The following is an 18,168-nucleotide window of genomic DNA, read 5'->3' as shown; positions in this document are numbered from 1 at the left end:
CCGAGACCTCATGCACGGTTGGCAAATGCGCTAACCATTACACCACGAGGCCAACAACCCGATTACCTCCAAATTATCGAAAATTGATGAAAAAAAATGTGGGAGAAAAGGTCTCCATCGAATACTGTGTGATATTCGAATTTAGGAGATCATTTTACATAAGAATTAGTAAGAATGGTGTCAGGGTCAATTTTCATGCAGACCAGTGAATTAAACAAAATAAATTAATAACAGAACAAGATGAAGTCTTTGTTATTTATTTTTTTTAATAATGAATAATGTATAGTTCATATTACAAATGAATTTTATTAAAAGACGAAATAACTATTTCGCAACAAAATTCTGGTACCAACCCTAACTGTCTAAGACTTCTAAACTTTTCTACGCAATCAAAAAGTATTTACTTATTTTTAAATTCAATTCACTCACAGTACTTTATTTTACATTTTTGAGACAAATGTCTCAACTCCATGGGACCAAAGCCCTGTGTTGTGCTGTGTCAAAAAAATTAATAGCATGAAAATAACGTCAGAAATAAAAAAACATCATAATATGTGTTGTTTCATTTAATAACCTACAAACAGGCAGCCGCCGTGGCGCAGTTAGTTAGACGGCCAACTGTGAAACTGGTGTCGCGGGTTCGATTCCCGCCAGTTGTAAGAAAAAAAATCCAAATAAGATTTTTTTTCAATTGGTCTTGGTGTTGTGGTGTATTTTTCGTTACCACCTTCCATATCCCCTCTTTCCCACCTGCTGACAAGCCTCAAAATAGAAGCTTAGCGGGTTATTCCTTTAAAAAATAATAAAAAAAACAGTCAGCAGTTCGACATCCAGGACATCGAGAATCTAATGCCTTGTTGTGCGGGCAAGCGTGGATAAGGCTCCCGGTAGGCATCCGCAGCACATGACCAAGCTAACCGTATCGCGTTCGCTTGATTACAGTTGTCATCGGAGTTTGTTGTGTCCGTTTTTTTATTACTTCATTCCTTACAAAGTAAAACCACCGCACACCCAAATTTCTTCTGAGACATTTATATGAACATTTAGGAACTCGGAATTTCGCTGTTTTTGGCTCCAGTGAGGTGCCACGATTCGCATCCGTAGAGAATAGGTGTTATGCAGGCGACATTTGGTTTTCAATGAGTAAAGTAATAGTCAAAATAACTTTGTCTTCAAAGGCGTCAAAAATTACAATAATCTCTCCAATGAACTAAAAACTATTGAAACTAATATATCAATAAATAAATTCAAAGTAAATTTAAAGAAATTTTTTGAACAAGTATAAAAACTGCTTTCAATTTTAAAGTATGAATGTATTATTATTTTCTATTTTTCTTTTTATATCTTATAAGTTTTTTTTCCTTATTTACTCGTTTATGCAAAATTATATAAATTCTAATAAATACATAACTATAACAGTGGAAGTCACTCTCCAAGCATAAGAGTTAGTCTCTTTTTTGGAGAGTTACAGTTATAACATTTACTAGATGTATGAAAGTAGATTTGTTTAGATTTTAAAAAACATGTACCATTTATTAAATATATTGAGTAATCAAAATATTTTTAAAAAATTAAAAAATATCCGATCTTCAGACAGCCTTCGTATTGTTAAATGTGGCGCCTGCTATTCCTAGCCACATTCCCAATTCTTTTTGAAAGCTGCCATTTTCCGTAGCATATACTCCCATGTGAAATAAACAATAAAATGCCGTATAAAAATATAATTTAAAATTGAAAAAACAAATGGGAAATTTAATCGTTTAAAAAAATGGAGTATTATATGGAACAAGTACCCTATATTATCCGACATTGGTCCATATTAACATCACGTTGATAAAAAATAAATTGACATTTTATTGCGTACAATTTTCGCAAATTACTCATGTCTGTCGCAACCAGCACATTCTTCGTGGTTCCAATTTTGGCAAAGAACACACTTAACTCATGCCTCTCCACCTCGATAATGCGAAAATAATGTACGACAATATATACATTCGGCATGATTTTTATTTACTATGTTAGTAAAAGGCAAATCATAGTCGGCATCGTGGCTTTTGCGAGTCTGCCCTCATCTATATTCAGATTTGCCGCTTTCAGTATCTATGGACTCCATATTGGCCGACCCCTATGTAGTCCGTTTTAACCGCAACACGCATATTGAACGTGCTTTAATCTAAAATCATAACAGTCATTTAAACCACGCACTATTTAATTAAACATAGATTTTAGTATCGGTATCAGTATCAGTTCGAAAAAAAAAACTAAATATTTAAACACTTACCTTAATTTATTATAATACGAAAATTCAGATAAATTCAAAATACCGAATCGAGTCACTAGAAGTACGGAGTTGTTTGCAACTACGAGTACATACTTAGGTACTAACTATGCACGACACTCTCCGATTTCGCGTTTACATTCCTTAGCCAACAAATTTACTTGTGATATAGACATTTTTAATACGACAATTATCCATTTTAAAACGTTTTTAATTGCACTGTTTGAAATTTGAAACGAATTATTAATGTCGTACCAAAACTTTCTTTTTCATACAATTTTTTCTCTGTTTTTGATGTGTATTATTATTTATTATTATCTTTTTCTGAAATTAATGTATCAAATATTTTTGTGTACCAGATATTATGTTATCTTATATATACTTACTGTAAACTAATTTTTATTATTTGTTTTTAACAATAATTTGTTAATACCATATTTTTATACGTATAAGTATATGTGAATGAATAATTTTTTTTTGTTCAAATTCTTTACAAGTTATTTACAATTTGCTTTTTAATTCAATTACTTTTCTTATATCCATATATTTTTTTAATTTCTTTTTTGCTATGTAAAGTTTCACTTTTTATTTTGCATGGCAGTATGCTTTTTATTTTTTCTACGTGTATACAAAAAAACGTTGTTTATCTTTTAAATTATTACTTACTATGTTTGTACTTACCTGTATATTTTTTGTAAATGACCATTGGGCGTATAGTAAAATTAAATAAATAAATAAAAATGAAAAAAATTACATAAAATGCCGGCTTTCTCAAAAAGCACACGTGCTTTGGAAATACCACATAACCTGCAAATCTACATGCTTCTAATTATCACTATGTAAATTACTTTAACTGACCTGCCTCAAGAATCAAATTCTAACTTGATGTACTGGTGGATTTTTTATATCTGGCTTACACAAACGCATTGTGTAGTATCTGTAAATAAGCTTATGATATGACATCGCACGGCATACGCATTATGAAAATAACATACTGTCGAACTCGGTTATAACGATCACGGAAATAGCGAGATCTCGGATGTAACGAGGAAACATTAGTTGACGTTTTAGTTCATGGTTTTCTCCTTACAATTATTCACTGTTATAACGAGCTACTTCTCGGACATCCCGAACAAAAAATTGACAAAAATTATACAAAAAATCTTCAATTGTTAAAAACATCATTCTCGAAATAAGAATCTAAGTAATAAAATCTAAACGGTCAGCTAACGTAAAGGATATATACCACCGGGCGTTGGGATAGGATTATGTTTATGATAGCTATGTAAGTGTCTAAGTACCTAATTGGATTTTTTGCAGACAATATTGAGAAGAAAAAAAAAAAGTTTTTTAAAAAATCCAAGCTTTGTAAACTTAGTAAGTGCCAATTCGGCACATTGTTACAATTTACAGATCCTTTTGTAGTTTATGAATGACATGCTTGTTTTGGGAGTTTTACGGTGTTTTTTTTAGATTTTTTAATGTTCTAGGCTTATGTCAATAATACAATAAACATTACAAGTGGGTGATATCCAATGAGTTCTAGACCAGATCAGTTAAAACCTAATCCCTGTAAAAAAAATCTGTACGAATTATATGTACACATATGTATTTACTTGTTAACTTAGTGATAATCTGCAAAAGCGATTGTATAAAAAAACCTTTCTCTGGTATAACGAGAAACGCTTATAACGAGCAAATTCAAGTGATCCCATCTTCCTCGTAATCACCAAGTTCGACTGTATGTCTCTCTCGTGCTTAGACGCGCTTATGGGCGTGACATAGACAACTATTGCCTTCTTAGTTGTTAATGATATGGTAATAAAATATACACAGATGCTTCTGTGTGCGTCCGAATTTTGCTGTAATTTGTTTTTTACATTTATTCTTAAATTGTTTAAACTTTCTACTGAATAAATTGAACAACTTTTAGATTTATTTTTTTTTATAAATCTTGGTTAAAAGGATTTTTAAATATTAAGCCAAATATGTTAATAATATTTTTTTTGTAAAAGGCAGATTTGCCGTTTATGTTAATAAAATAAAAATATTTAATAATATGTATTCGATGTATATATTATGGATTAAAAACACTGATTTATAAATATATTTATTCATTTAATCAAATCATGTATAGGTCGATTATCTAGTGCTGGCGCTTTCGCAAAACTTACACAAAAACATTTTTAATGTACAGAATATTGATTTTTTAAATCTTGATATTATATTTGTTGTTTTTTAAAATCTCTTTTGGATTAGAGGGAAAAAAAAACAATAATTTTAGAAAAAGTCATTTGTTTTTTTTATTTTTAAACAAGCATGTTTTTCATTTAATATTTTGTGTTTATTATAATGATAATTAATACAGTGTAATTAAAATGCACAGTACACATTATATTGGAGAAAATATGTTTACACATTTATTGACAAATAATAAAGATAGCATATTTGGTTAAAATTGAATAGAATCTTTTTTTTAAAATCAACATTCTGTCGATTTGAAATGCGTTTATGTGAGTTTTGCGAACGCGCAAGCTTTAGTTAAACAACCAGTAATGCCGAATTCATGAATGGGACGCAATTGATAAAATCTTGGCGACGAGGCCATTTACCAAATAATGTATCTACGAGGGTCAACTTCCTTGCAAAATCTGGATTCGGAATCTATTGCATTTATGCGTGTTTTATTTTTATTTGGTACAGGGCCCGTTTTTTAATTTAAAGTAAACAGGGTTATCTTCTATTGTCTATGAAGTAAAATCGATTATTATTTTTAAATAGTTTAGGTGCAACTCGTGTTTCGCTAGACACTTTCCAATTGTTGGTAAACATCTTTTTTTTCATGAAAACTGTAAATATTTTTTTTGTTCAATTACATTTTAAGGAGCTCAGATAAATTATGTTTTGCAATCCTATTTTTATTTAGTTAATTTTGTTGGTTTTCGAGAAATAAACGCAGTTGAAAAACTTGTTTTTTGTCCAGAGAAACAATAAATTACTGATTGTTACACTGGATTATGTGTAATGTTATTTTAACTCTGGATAATACCTGTTCTACTGTACAGTTAACCATTAATGCTTTTTAAATTATAAAATAATAACAGTAATACGTGTTTTTTTTTTGCACCACAACAGACCAGGAGGCCCAATTACAGTGGTGAATTACATTGCAGAACACCCAGGCTTGAGGAAAATCACATTTTAAATTTTTGTGTTCTCACCCGGAATCGAACCCGGAACCTTCCATGTGTGAGTCAAGTGTCTTGACCACTACACCATGGAGGCCGCCCATGTTTGAATAATAGAGCACTTTCTATTGTCTACTACAGTTTTGTTTCAATAAAGAAGAATAATCATTTGTAACCCAGGCCCGACACGAAAGAGACCTACCCCAGTTTTTTTTGTTTTATGACGTGAAACGTGAAACAAAAATATGACTCGATAATCAACTCGACTTGCATAAGAATAGTCCTGATGGACGCTATCCATTGTAGTTGGTCACCAGGGTCTGATGATAGAGTAAGTTTACATACTTGTTAACGTTAAAAACGTTAAAAGTGGTCATTTTAGCTCGCAAATAATCCGAAGGTTGTTAAGTTAGGTTTGCCAGTGTAAAGAATACTTTTAAAAATACTTATTTTAATCACAAATTTATCCAAACAAATAGTTTTATTTTTGTCAATTTCGTTCATGTACGGGTGATTTATTGTAATTTGTCACTTGGTTTAAAATAACCAATCATTTAAAAATGTACAACATGTCAAACTCGACGTATCGGCAAAACAATTTATTACAAATACCCAAAATATTGTAACAAAATTGAACGTAATGATTAATGACCAAAGTAATAAATATATAATAAAGAGCCAATCTCGAAAATGCCTTCAATTTTTCTGAATTTTTGGGAATAGTTGGGCAAATGGTGGTAGAAACGGAAAATTTAGAGGGGGAATCAAAAGGTTACAAAGATATTGTAAAAAAAATCAACGTGACGCGCAGTCTCAACCAAACTTCAACCAGAATACCTTAATCGACGCAATCTCTAAAATGGAGGAGACAAAAGAACACTAAAAAAATGACAAAATATACAATTCACTGGGAAGTATGGCACCCACCCTAACAAAAAAAAATAAGGTAATGCTAAAAGTACTACACAAATGATCCATAACATTGAACCAGTTTCCAGCGGTGACATCTTAAAAATTCACGAGTTGGGGCAGTATCGATAATTCGACTTTTATACCTATTAAAGTCGAATTATCTACAAGCTAAACGACTGCTGAGATTTCAATCAAAAGTACCTAATGTATTGAACTTGAAATTGGACCTTACAACAAAGAACGTATTTGACAGAACTTAGAAAGGAATTGGAATTAAGAATAAATAAACAAGGAGGCTAATCTAACAATTAAATGTACAAATTCCTTACCCAAAATCGTCTCAATTCTACCAAAAAACTGCACCAACAATTAGAACTCCAACGCATATACCAAAATTGAAGAGGGATATGCACAAAATCAACAGATTTCGCAAGAATTGCCCCCACTCTATTACAAGATGTCCTAATCTTCGCAGAAACCTGGCTATATACTGAGATAAACACGGTGGAACTCTGGTTATCTTCATACAATACCTACCGCTTGTACAGGAAAAGATCTACCAGCCCCAAAACAAGACGAGGTTGTGTTTTAGTATCAGTTAATAAGAAATATATTTAATATTATTTACAATTACGTCGAACATATTTTCGTGTTAATTAGTTTAAACAGATCAAAAATTGTGTTGGGTTGCGTTTGTATTCCACCATTATCCGATTTATCCGTGTATCAAAACCATACCGATGAAGTAAAGCGCTTGAATTTTTTATATCCTGATGCTAAATTCTTACTCATTGGGGGGTTACAATCTTTCTAATGTGAACGGGGAGATATTAGATTATGAATTTGGACAAATCCCAAACTGCAATGACTTGTCGGATCGTGAAAAAACTGTTGTAAAAATAGCCTTTTTTCCTTAACTTAAAACAATTTAATAACAAAACATTTTTTTTTAGTTATTTGTTTGTTTTTCCATGCATAAATTATTTACATATAACTATAATTATAATTATAATGATCACAACCGTGTTTTAGGCTTACTTTATCGTAGTTATATGTCTGATTTTTGTACACAAATCTATAGAAGAAATTGTTCCTCAAAATAAACATCACCCTATTTTTTAGATAAATATTAATTTGCAAATGCTAAAGAATAAGAACGATACAACAACGAAATTCTTCCGTAATTTTAACAAGGCCAATTATGATAATATTTGTACTTTTTTTCGAAGGAATTTGGACTTTTTGAAATGAAAATTGTTTAGAAGACACCATTGTTAGCTTTTATAATATTTTAAATACTGCTACAGAATCCCACGTGCTAATTTCTAAAGTAAGAACATTATTGTTCGCTATATGGTATGATAAATATTTAATTATTTTATATATGGTATATGAAGAAATCATTACACAAAACTTACAAAGAATCCAGATCTTGGTCAAATTACGATAAAATTTAAATTTTAAGAAAATACTGCTATAAAAAAATACAATAATATGTTAAAACAATGAGAAAGTTCAGTGTCTTTTTTTATTATTTGTTAAAAGACTGTTAAACTGAGCCAAAAAAAAAATATTTTTTTTACTTTTTGTATTATCACCGCTATGACTTTTTAAAGTTTTTTTATTTCTGAAACAACTCCGCGTGAGACGTCAGAGATTGTTCCCTGTTAGTTCTTCCCATTGGTTCGTTCACGGTAAACCAACCGGATATCCTTCCGAACTCTCGCATCATTGGTTAGTTCATATGAACCAGTGACGTCAATCAAAGTAGTGCGTTTTTATTAAAATATTTTTTATATTTTTTTTCGTACATTTTCAAGAAACTTTGCCGCACAATTTAATGCTCTAATGCTTACTGCGCGCAAGAAAACATTTTTTGTATCCAATTTCCCGTAGGGCTGAAGTTCCTCATTGCATAAAAACTATTGGGAATTCTATAAAAAGAAACTAAAAAAAAAACACAACAAATTTACATATTTTAAGTATTTTTAAGGAATACAGATGTTCAAATATAGGCAGAATTGTGAATGTTACACAGCGTGTAAAGCGACCACTTAAACCCGCCAATGACAGGTCATAAGCCCTGTAGATGCCTAGACTTATATATTCCTTTCTCTAAAATGTTCTTCATCTCTGTTGTAATATGTTCCAGTTAACAGCTCCCTAGGGGGTTGAATCCAGTTCTTGTCTACAAAAATTTGGACAAACTTAAAACATTGTTGATATTTTATGGCGTCAAAGTTTTGTTGCTTGCTGACGACATGGATTCATACTGCTGACGATTGTATTAATATTAATCATAAGTTGAATAAACTATTTTCGTGGTGCTCAACAAATAAACTCCAACTAAATGTAAAGAAATGCCAAATCATGAGATTTCACAAGACTCAGTATCCAATAATGTTTAATTACTCTATCGGCAATTCTGAACTTGTCTCCGTTTCCGAAATACGTGATTTAGGTGTTATTTTCTATACCAAATTATTTTTTATCAGTCGTAATAATGGCATTAATAACACATACTGAAAATGTTAGGTTTCATAATCAGAAACACTAAGGATTTCGAAGATATTGGTTCACTTAAAATAATGTTTTTTTATACATTTATATATTCATCCATACAAATACATACATATTACAAAATAAATCAAAAATAACGTATCCTAAACTCGAGGCCAAGGGCTCTGTGTTGAGTTTGGATACAACATGATGGAAAGTGGAAGCACGTACATAATTAAATAATACATAAACATACATATATTTCTAAGGGCATCTGAACAACACGCTATACGTCACTTGTTAGATGCATTCTAGAGTACAATCTGGGCTCTTCATTATTCTAGGCACCAGTATTGTGTTGAAAAGGTCCAAAACAAGTTTTTGCGATTCATTTATTTTAAATTAGGTGTTAGTATCAAATTTTAGATTATAATTTTCCACTGTTTATTTTGAATTTGATTAAGCGATAGGAAAATTATGACAGATTTACTAAATTTATATAAAATAATTCATTCCATGTTTGACGCCCCTGCAATTTATTTAATAATTAATTTTGATGTACCTACCGTACAATGGTAACAATACTTCAACTTCATAATATGGTAAAAATGCAGTCATCAGTAGACTTCACACTCTGGGTGATAGTACCAAGATGTACTGTTTTCTTAGTTTTTTTTTTACATGCTCAAAATATTTCTATTACCAAATTATTATTTTTTTATAATTATTTTTACAACTGGTAATATAATTTTTATATTGTTTACCTTTTTTAAACTTCTTAATTTGTGAATAACTAACTCTCGAAACATTAATATCATTCATCATCAATATAACCTTATTATCAAATCTATTAAGTATGTTCAAATAATTGGGAACCTCGGTGTTCTTTTAAATAGTAAACTCGACTATATCGAACATGTCAGGCATATTTATACATATTAAATTTTGTATTTCGCATTTGTCAGCCGTCGGCTTGAACATGTAACTTTGATCTGGTCTCCATACTATTAAAGTCATAAGTATAAAATAGAAAAAGTCCAAAATAAATATTAAAATGTCTATCATACTGAAACAATAACCAATTCAATAATTACAGTGAAGCGAGAATACATTTAAAGATAAACTCCAGATTGCTGACTAAACTTGATAAACAACAGATTGCCGACTTATTTTTTTTATTCAAGCTTTTAAATGGCATTACTGGCTGCCCTAATTTACTTAGTTTAATTGATTTCCATGTACTCTTAAATGTACCCATCACACCAAATTATTTAACTGTGCTGACGTAAAAAAATCACGTATACATAGAATTTGCAACTTGTAAAATAACATTTTTAAGCCTATGCAAGTTATATATTCAACTTGATAATAATAAATTCATAAGGTAAATCAGCGACAGCATCCAGGCATTATCGTCGTGGGCATGTAATGATGGTAAATACAATATTATTATTTCATTTTAATTTTACTTTAAATTTACAGACATTTATTTTTTGTTTTCCAAGTTCTTATATAATATAACTTTACTGTACGAGGAATACTTGAATTGTTCATTATGTTTGTTCATATTGTAAGTTTGAAATCATTTTTAGTCTAGTTTTAAGTATCTATTATACTATCACCGTTTTATTTTGTATACCGGTTTTGACTGTAGATTTCAATAAATAAAAAATATAAAAGATATCAAAATACTTCTCCTTTTTTAAAAAACTCGCAAAATTGCTTTTAAAATTATTAGTTTAATTTTATTTTAAGTGTTTACTTGGTTTTTAGTGATAATTTCCTATTTTTTTTATTCATATTAGAAACGCGCCGATAACTTTTAATTTATTATTAGTTTGGCGAGATCTAGAAATTGTTTACTGTTATTTATAAATTTAAAAGAATAAAATTAAATAAAAAAGTACAAGTGAATTTAAAAAAAGATAACGCCTCTTTCGCCTGAAGAAATCCACAAGGCAGTATATTTATTTGTTAGCCACTGCTATTGAATATAAAAATTATATATTTTTGTTGCATTTCATGTAACAAAAAACTGGGATAGGTCTCTTTCGTGTCGGGCCTGGGTAAATTATGAATGGGTTGTGACCCTTCTATCTCTGGATTATGTAGGTGCTGTCTGCCTAGCTAGGTGCAACCTTTTTTTAAGGCGACAGTTTTCTTTATACAAGAAACAATATACTCTCAAAAAGAAACACTGGCAAAAAAAATAGCTAACTTTTATTAATGTGCTAAGTGTTATCCCTGGGTTTAGCCTGAACAATTCTGCTAGGGGCCTTACTTGTAAACTTGGGTACGTATTCTGATAGGAAGTTAAAATTTATCTTCAATTTTATCTACGAAGAAAAATTAAGTATTCTATATGAAAAACATAATATGTTTGCAATTTTTTTTTTTCTAAACATGTTCAATTACTAATTGCCGACGAAGATACTTTGAATTTTCGTACAAATATACACACTTTCGTACATAAATATCGATATTAGTTTATACCGTCTCAGTATATACTGATGAAGATAGCCGTTCATAATCGCGGCCCTGCCCCTGGTATAAAGTTACACCTAGGCCTTGTGATAAAATTAGGATGGTAATACCATTTTTATTCTACCACCATAATAAAAATGGTATTTTATCCTTATTCTGCCACTGTGCCTAGATGTAACTTTATACCAAGTTTATAAGTAAGATTATTGTTGTAATCATACGGTATGTTATACACAATACCTACATATATTTATGTATGTGGCATTTTGAAGATATATTGTATGTTACACATCTCTTACGTTTTCACATATTTAAAAGATATCTTCATTTATCAACCCGAATATAATCAAATAAAAAAAATATTGTACACTTTCACGAAATTTTTTTAATTACCATATATATATTTTTTTTAAATATAACTCCTTTAAATTTATCGGTTTACGATATTTTTTTATCAAATTTATTGTTTTATTAGAAAAATATTTAGATGCTAAAAGAGAACAAGTCCGTGGATTTAAAAAAATTGTAATAAAAAACTTATCGACCAAATAATATATTTAATAAATTTTTATATCAATATTACTTATTAATACGAAATTAATAATTTAAAACTTGACGAATTCCTTTTGAAAAATTCAGAGACCATTTTTATTGATTTTCTCAATCTTTGAGTCTATGGACTTGTACCCCTTTAATATTCTTAACCCTTATACGATTCATTTGTCGTTCACAAACTCTACAAGGGAATATGGACTAGGAAGGAATTGCCACTCACCTGCTCCAGTCTTTTTTCTCTTTCCTCTGGCACTTTCCTTGGTTAGATCCTGACACTTGACACTATATCCAAAATGCGGCGCCTAAACGCTTAACGCGGAAGACAGCGAGTTTCGAGGCATCTCACTGCCGAGATCGGATGAACAATCTGAACAGCGGCGATTTTAGTTCCAGATTCGGCAGCGATTATAAAGGGACTGGCGGAATGGGTGGTAGGCAAATAGTTAGATACGCATAAATGTTGCGAATTTGCGACAATAACAATTTACACCAATGACACCTATTATTATATATTTTTAAATCTTTGAATTAAAATTAATTATGAATGACTGCATGTTTTTCTAAATAAAATAAAGGTTATTTTGTTTATTTCCCATTTGATCAAGAGCACTCTCAGGCAAATGTGTGGTAAAACTATTTACGATAGACAAATGTCAAGACCCGTGCAAGAGAATCAAACTTTGGGAATATTTCGAAACGCTAGACTCGCCTGTCTGTCTCCATAGAAATTTGTATCGACGTGGTTAACGCGGCGGCAGCACGCTGGATTCTTACGATATATTAATTATTTACTTGTTAGTTCCAAGAAATACTTTGAGCTAGTCGAACATCGATTTGTTTTCTTTTTATATTAAGAAATATAAGGCAGAATGTAGGACTGTGTAAGTACCTACATAAAATACCTACCGTCGGCGGCCCGCTAGTTTGTGTCTTGGACCTTAATCAAATATTTGTTTGATCTTACCTTTATTGTAGTTCTGTGTTCATTTTCGGGGGCGGTTCTGTGTTCATTTTCGTCTTCATCCTGTCAGCACCAGTCCTAATGAAGGTACTCGGGGATTCTGTGTCCTTAACTCGTTATTCGGGGTTTCCTATTCACATCTCGCCTAGGTCACCTGATTTCTATCTTCAATATGTCTGGCCCAGAGATTGCTTATCAATGACAGGTACTCCTATTTACAGATATACATTTTAATCCTCTATTTTTTATACAAATTAACCTATAAAAATCACCTCTTTTTTTGTAAAACTCATTTTAAGAGCGATGCACAATAAATATTCCTACACGTATTGCAGCTACAAAAGCACATGAACGATTGGGATTCTAGTTCCTCCTTTCTAATTATGATATATTTTAAAAACAGATAGGAGCTAGATTACAGCATGTCTTTACAAAGCGCATAGGTGGTAATACATCTAGCCCCTTGTTAGTTCCGAAAACTAGTAATAGTTCTACATTATCTCTGGTTCCGAATCTGGACGGATGAAGATTTCAGTTTCTGAATGTGAAATACACAGCACTATAATTCTGGACGAGTGTTTTCGACTCGATAGCTTCTCAGTTTAAAAAAAACCCTGGAAAATGTAGCACTAATTGAAAACACTACATTTTTGTGATTTTATGAATATTTATTTTTCGAAAATAGAAAAGACACCATTGTTAAACGTCACTCCCCATTATGTAGAAAAGAATTGTTATTTTCTTTTCAATAATGGGAATCGTTAATTTATGTATCATACTAAATCTAAATAAAATAATAAACTTTAAAATGAGTTTTTTTCAGAGTTATTCATTTCATAAATGACTCCTTCAAAAAATTTTTACCCACAAACTTTAAATAAATATTTACAATATCAAATTGTGCTGCATAGTTATTTTAAGTAAGATTTAAAACACTTTTAATCAAAACCAAAAATCAATAGTTTTCTTTTTTTTTACTTTTTAAAAAATTATTATGCCGAAATCCAAAAATTTTTTTTTTATCTCAATTGGTCTGGGTGTTTTGGTATATTTTTCATAACTTCCTTCCATATTCTATTTCCCAGCTGCTGACAAGCCTCTAAAGAAAGAACTTAGCGGGTTATTCCTTTAAAAACAAATATGGATATGTATTTATTTTTATCTTCGCTTTTGTTTTATTGACATTAACGTAAACTCAATTTACTTCGCGACTTTTTTTAGAATTGGGTAGACACATTCTTTTACAACCGTAAAATTCCTTTCTGAATTCGCGACTGTGTTTTTTTGCGATTTTTTCTTTAAGATATAAATAATACATGCATATTTTTTAAACTAACAGAATCAACTGCCGATAATAAATAATATGATTACCTCAAGCATAATAATTTGTTTTTCTATTTTATTAGTGATAAATTCTTTTTTAATATAGTTCGTAATGAAGTGTCATTTTAATATTTAAAAAAAACTGTACTGTGTTTTTACTAGCAAATAAACTATTGTAAGAAAAACTTTTATTTGCTTTTTACGTATTTTTCCAATTTGATTATTATTTAATTTTTTTAACTAAAAAAACTGTTATTTGATAACATTACCTATTACTCTATTTAATACTTTATAACCCTTATTTTAATTAAATTTTTGCATCATTTTCTATCAATTTAAATTAAAGTTTATGTTTGAAGCACTAACTTCCATTTTCACTAATCTTCATATTTGATTATGTTTATAAATATATATATATATTTTTTTTTAATAAACGGCACATAGTGCTCTTTACATACATATTAGTTTAAATATAGAATTTAAAACTAATTAACACTTAACAGTTTACGGAATTTATAAATTAAGAAGTCTGAAAAGCTAAACAGTATTAGTTAAAAAAATATTGGTAAAAAAAAAATGGTCTTGGAAATAATTTGAACCTGTAAAAAAACTATCATAAAAACTATTCTATAGTATAATTCACATTTCATTTTTATTATGGGTAACTTATATAGCGCATCCGAGATCCTAATTAACCGAGGGCCGAAAAGCCGATCAACTGAGTGCCGAAGTCGATTTAATAAGGCCATGAGGGCAGATTAATTCATGCCTATAAGGCCGATTTCATAAGCCCAACATGACAGATTCATTAAGACCCAAAGGGCCGAATTAGTAAGCATGTTACAATCGCCAACAGCTGACTGTTATTATTTCAAATAATAGAATTTTCCCTGTTCAATTTTGATCGCTTAGTAACCGAACTTCTTGCCTAGATATGTAATATATTTTTTTAATTCGTGTGGTTTTGGTAGCATTATTTAGAGTGACGGGTTTTTATTTATTATCTTATTATTATTACTTATTACCTTCATTTAGTTTTTCTTTATTACCTTTATTTAGATAACACCGAACAACTAAATATAAACTGTAAGGCCTAAAGGGGCGATATTTGTCGGTGCTCGAGATCCAAAACAATCGAGGGACGAAGGGCTGATCAACTGAGGCCCGTAAGGCTGATAAATTGAGGCCTACAGGGCTGATAACAGAAGGCATTCTAGCATGTAACAGTTAAGCATGTACATGTATGTAATAATTATTATTGACTATATATTTACGTACGAGGGTCATTCAAGAAATAAGGTTACAACATTTATGTAGGATCGAAAAATGCTTGTATTTGATTGAAATTAACAGGATAATTTGAAAATTCTATATTAAACTATTTGTCAACGTAATCGCCTCCGAGATCGAGACATTTCTGTAGTCAGGGCACCAGTTTTTGTATGCCAGTGACATACAAATCCGCCACCAGCTGATTCAAGTGATTCTTCAATGCTTCTTCGACAAACGTTTCCTACCTAAAAATTCTTTACGTTTAGTGAAATGGTGATAATTCAAAGGACACCAAGTCGGGTGACAATATCCTTTGCAAACTACATATGTCAACTGGTCTTGTGTAACTCGCGCGGTGTGGGGCCTGGGCCGCGATTGTGATGGGAAGCTAAGGACGTCATACCTTCACCATGACGGTATAGTTGAAGATAAATTCTCCATTGCGATTACGAAGATACACTACCGACCCCTTACCTTCATGTTTTGGGGAGGTACATCAATATGTAACATAGGGAAGCGTACGGTACGGTACACATATCTACGCACTAAAGTGACATAGCTTCATTATGACGTCCTAGTTGAAGATAAATTGTCTCGAGCGATTACAAAGATACACTACCGATCCCCCCCCGCCTATTCAGAGACTTCATAAACTTGCAATGAATTTAGCCCTATTGATATATTTTGCTGTTTAATACCGACATTTAAAGAAAGTCTATTATTATTGTGTCATATTCACATTATTTTTATTGCGGTTTTATTTATATAATATAATTTCCATTTGTATTTTTGTAATTGTTTATTCCGTACAGTTTTTCGTAAGCCTACTCTTGTATATTTTTCGATACGTAAAAGCCCGCCTAGACGTCTAAAACAAATAAAATAAAAATAATTGGCCCGGTGAGGTGCAAAATAAAAATTTCATCTATTTTACTTTCAGAAAAATGTTAATAACTCTCTTGGGGGTGAAATTCAGTCCTGATCTTGGACAAATTGCAAAATATTGTTGATTTATCCAGCTGGTACAAGAAAAATATAAAAATTGTAATATAAAATATTCATTTGAATCAATAAACACATTGTACCGCGGACGAAAACTTCGATTGAAACGTTTTTATGAGCAATTACTATTGCATCTTTTTCTACTTTTGCGTTTCTTGAGAACATGCTTTCCGATACACATTTTGGTAATACAATCAATTATTCGAAATCCATTTCATATATTTTTATCGGTATTCGTAATATGTGATATTCCCTTATTATTTATTTATTTAATGCCTGGCAAACGTAATAACCAGTACACCATATTGATAAAACTTTTTAGAAAAAAATAATTAAAGAAAAACTGATAAAATTTCATTAGCATATAATAACAAAATAAATTGTTTTACTTAAATTTAAGTTAAATTCAATTCAATATTGCATATAATCACTAATGTGAAGCGCTTTCGAAGTTATATAAAACGACAATTGCGCTTTACAAGTCTATAAATAGCATAAGGGAAAAGTATACAAAACTGAATGTATAATTTATGTTTTGTGTGACCATAATCATCGGTGAGCTTTATGCTAAAAAAATAATCCAAAGTTTCAACTAATACACAGTGCGTTAAGGTTGTTAAATTTGTAAGGCAACAATACAAATTGGATATTATTTATGTTCAGAGATCATGACAGGTCATAAGCCCCGTAAATGCATAGATCTCCATATTTTCTTATCGAAAATGTTATAGCTTCTGTTGTAATATGTCTGTGAGAGATTAATTTCATTTTTTAATTGCAGGTTATTAAAATTAATTTCAAGAATGGAGTGGAAATATATTGTGCTGTGATCATTATTGATTGTGAATTTTACATCTGATAAGTAAGACAAATAATGTGGCCTAGTGAGGAAACATTATTTTTGATGTTTCATATTTTATAAGATGCAAAAAAATGTATTTATGAAATCATCAAACCTGTAAATATAATTGGTATTTAAAATTACATTTATTTTTTTATAAATATTTCATCCCTTTTCATTTCATAATTGCCCATTTCTAACGATCGTAGAATTCACACGGCGATAAAATTGCATCAGTTGGATTGATTCTATTCTATTGTAATTATCTTTATTTATTCATTTAATGGCAGGCAACCGCACAAACCAGTACATCACTAGGCCGACTATTTCCATTCGATTTCTTTAGTAGGATTTCTACTTGAAAGAATCCACTAGATAATTCACTTTCCACTTAAGGAATTAAAAAATATAAATAATAAATATCAATTCGATACGATGGTTCGTACGATATGTGCCAATGGGTTCTATACCTATGATATATTATACTTGAAGAAAAGCTGAAAAATAAATTCAACGGCTGACATAATACAGTACGCTGATCAAATTTAACCCAACAACCAAGATATTACCAAAAATTTTTTTGTAATCTTCAAGTAAACACGCAAGAATAAAATAAATCACATATTTAGGCATATTAGATAGTATTTAAAGGAAATAATTCAATTTTTTTTTCGGGTGCCATGCTTTTTTTAAATATATTTTTTATTTATTTGAAAGTTCAACAAGGATAATACATACAATTTGTAAGTAAGCATTGGTATCATTCTTTATATATATCCTCAATTATAGACCTCCACCATCTTTTGTAAATTATATATTATTAGTATGTAGCTTGATTAAATCAATTTGAGTA

This window comes from Micrasema longulum, unplaced genomic scaffold, assembly GCF_059751315.1.
Source record: "Micrasema longulum isolate JH-2025_06_02 unplaced genomic scaffold, ASM5975131v1 h1tg002099l, whole genome shotgun sequence".
Taxonomy (NCBI): domain Eukaryota; kingdom Metazoa; phylum Arthropoda; class Insecta; order Trichoptera; family Brachycentridae; genus Micrasema; species Micrasema longulum.
The sequence above is the reverse complement of the archived record's forward strand: the minus strand, read 5'-3'. Positions refer to the sequence as shown.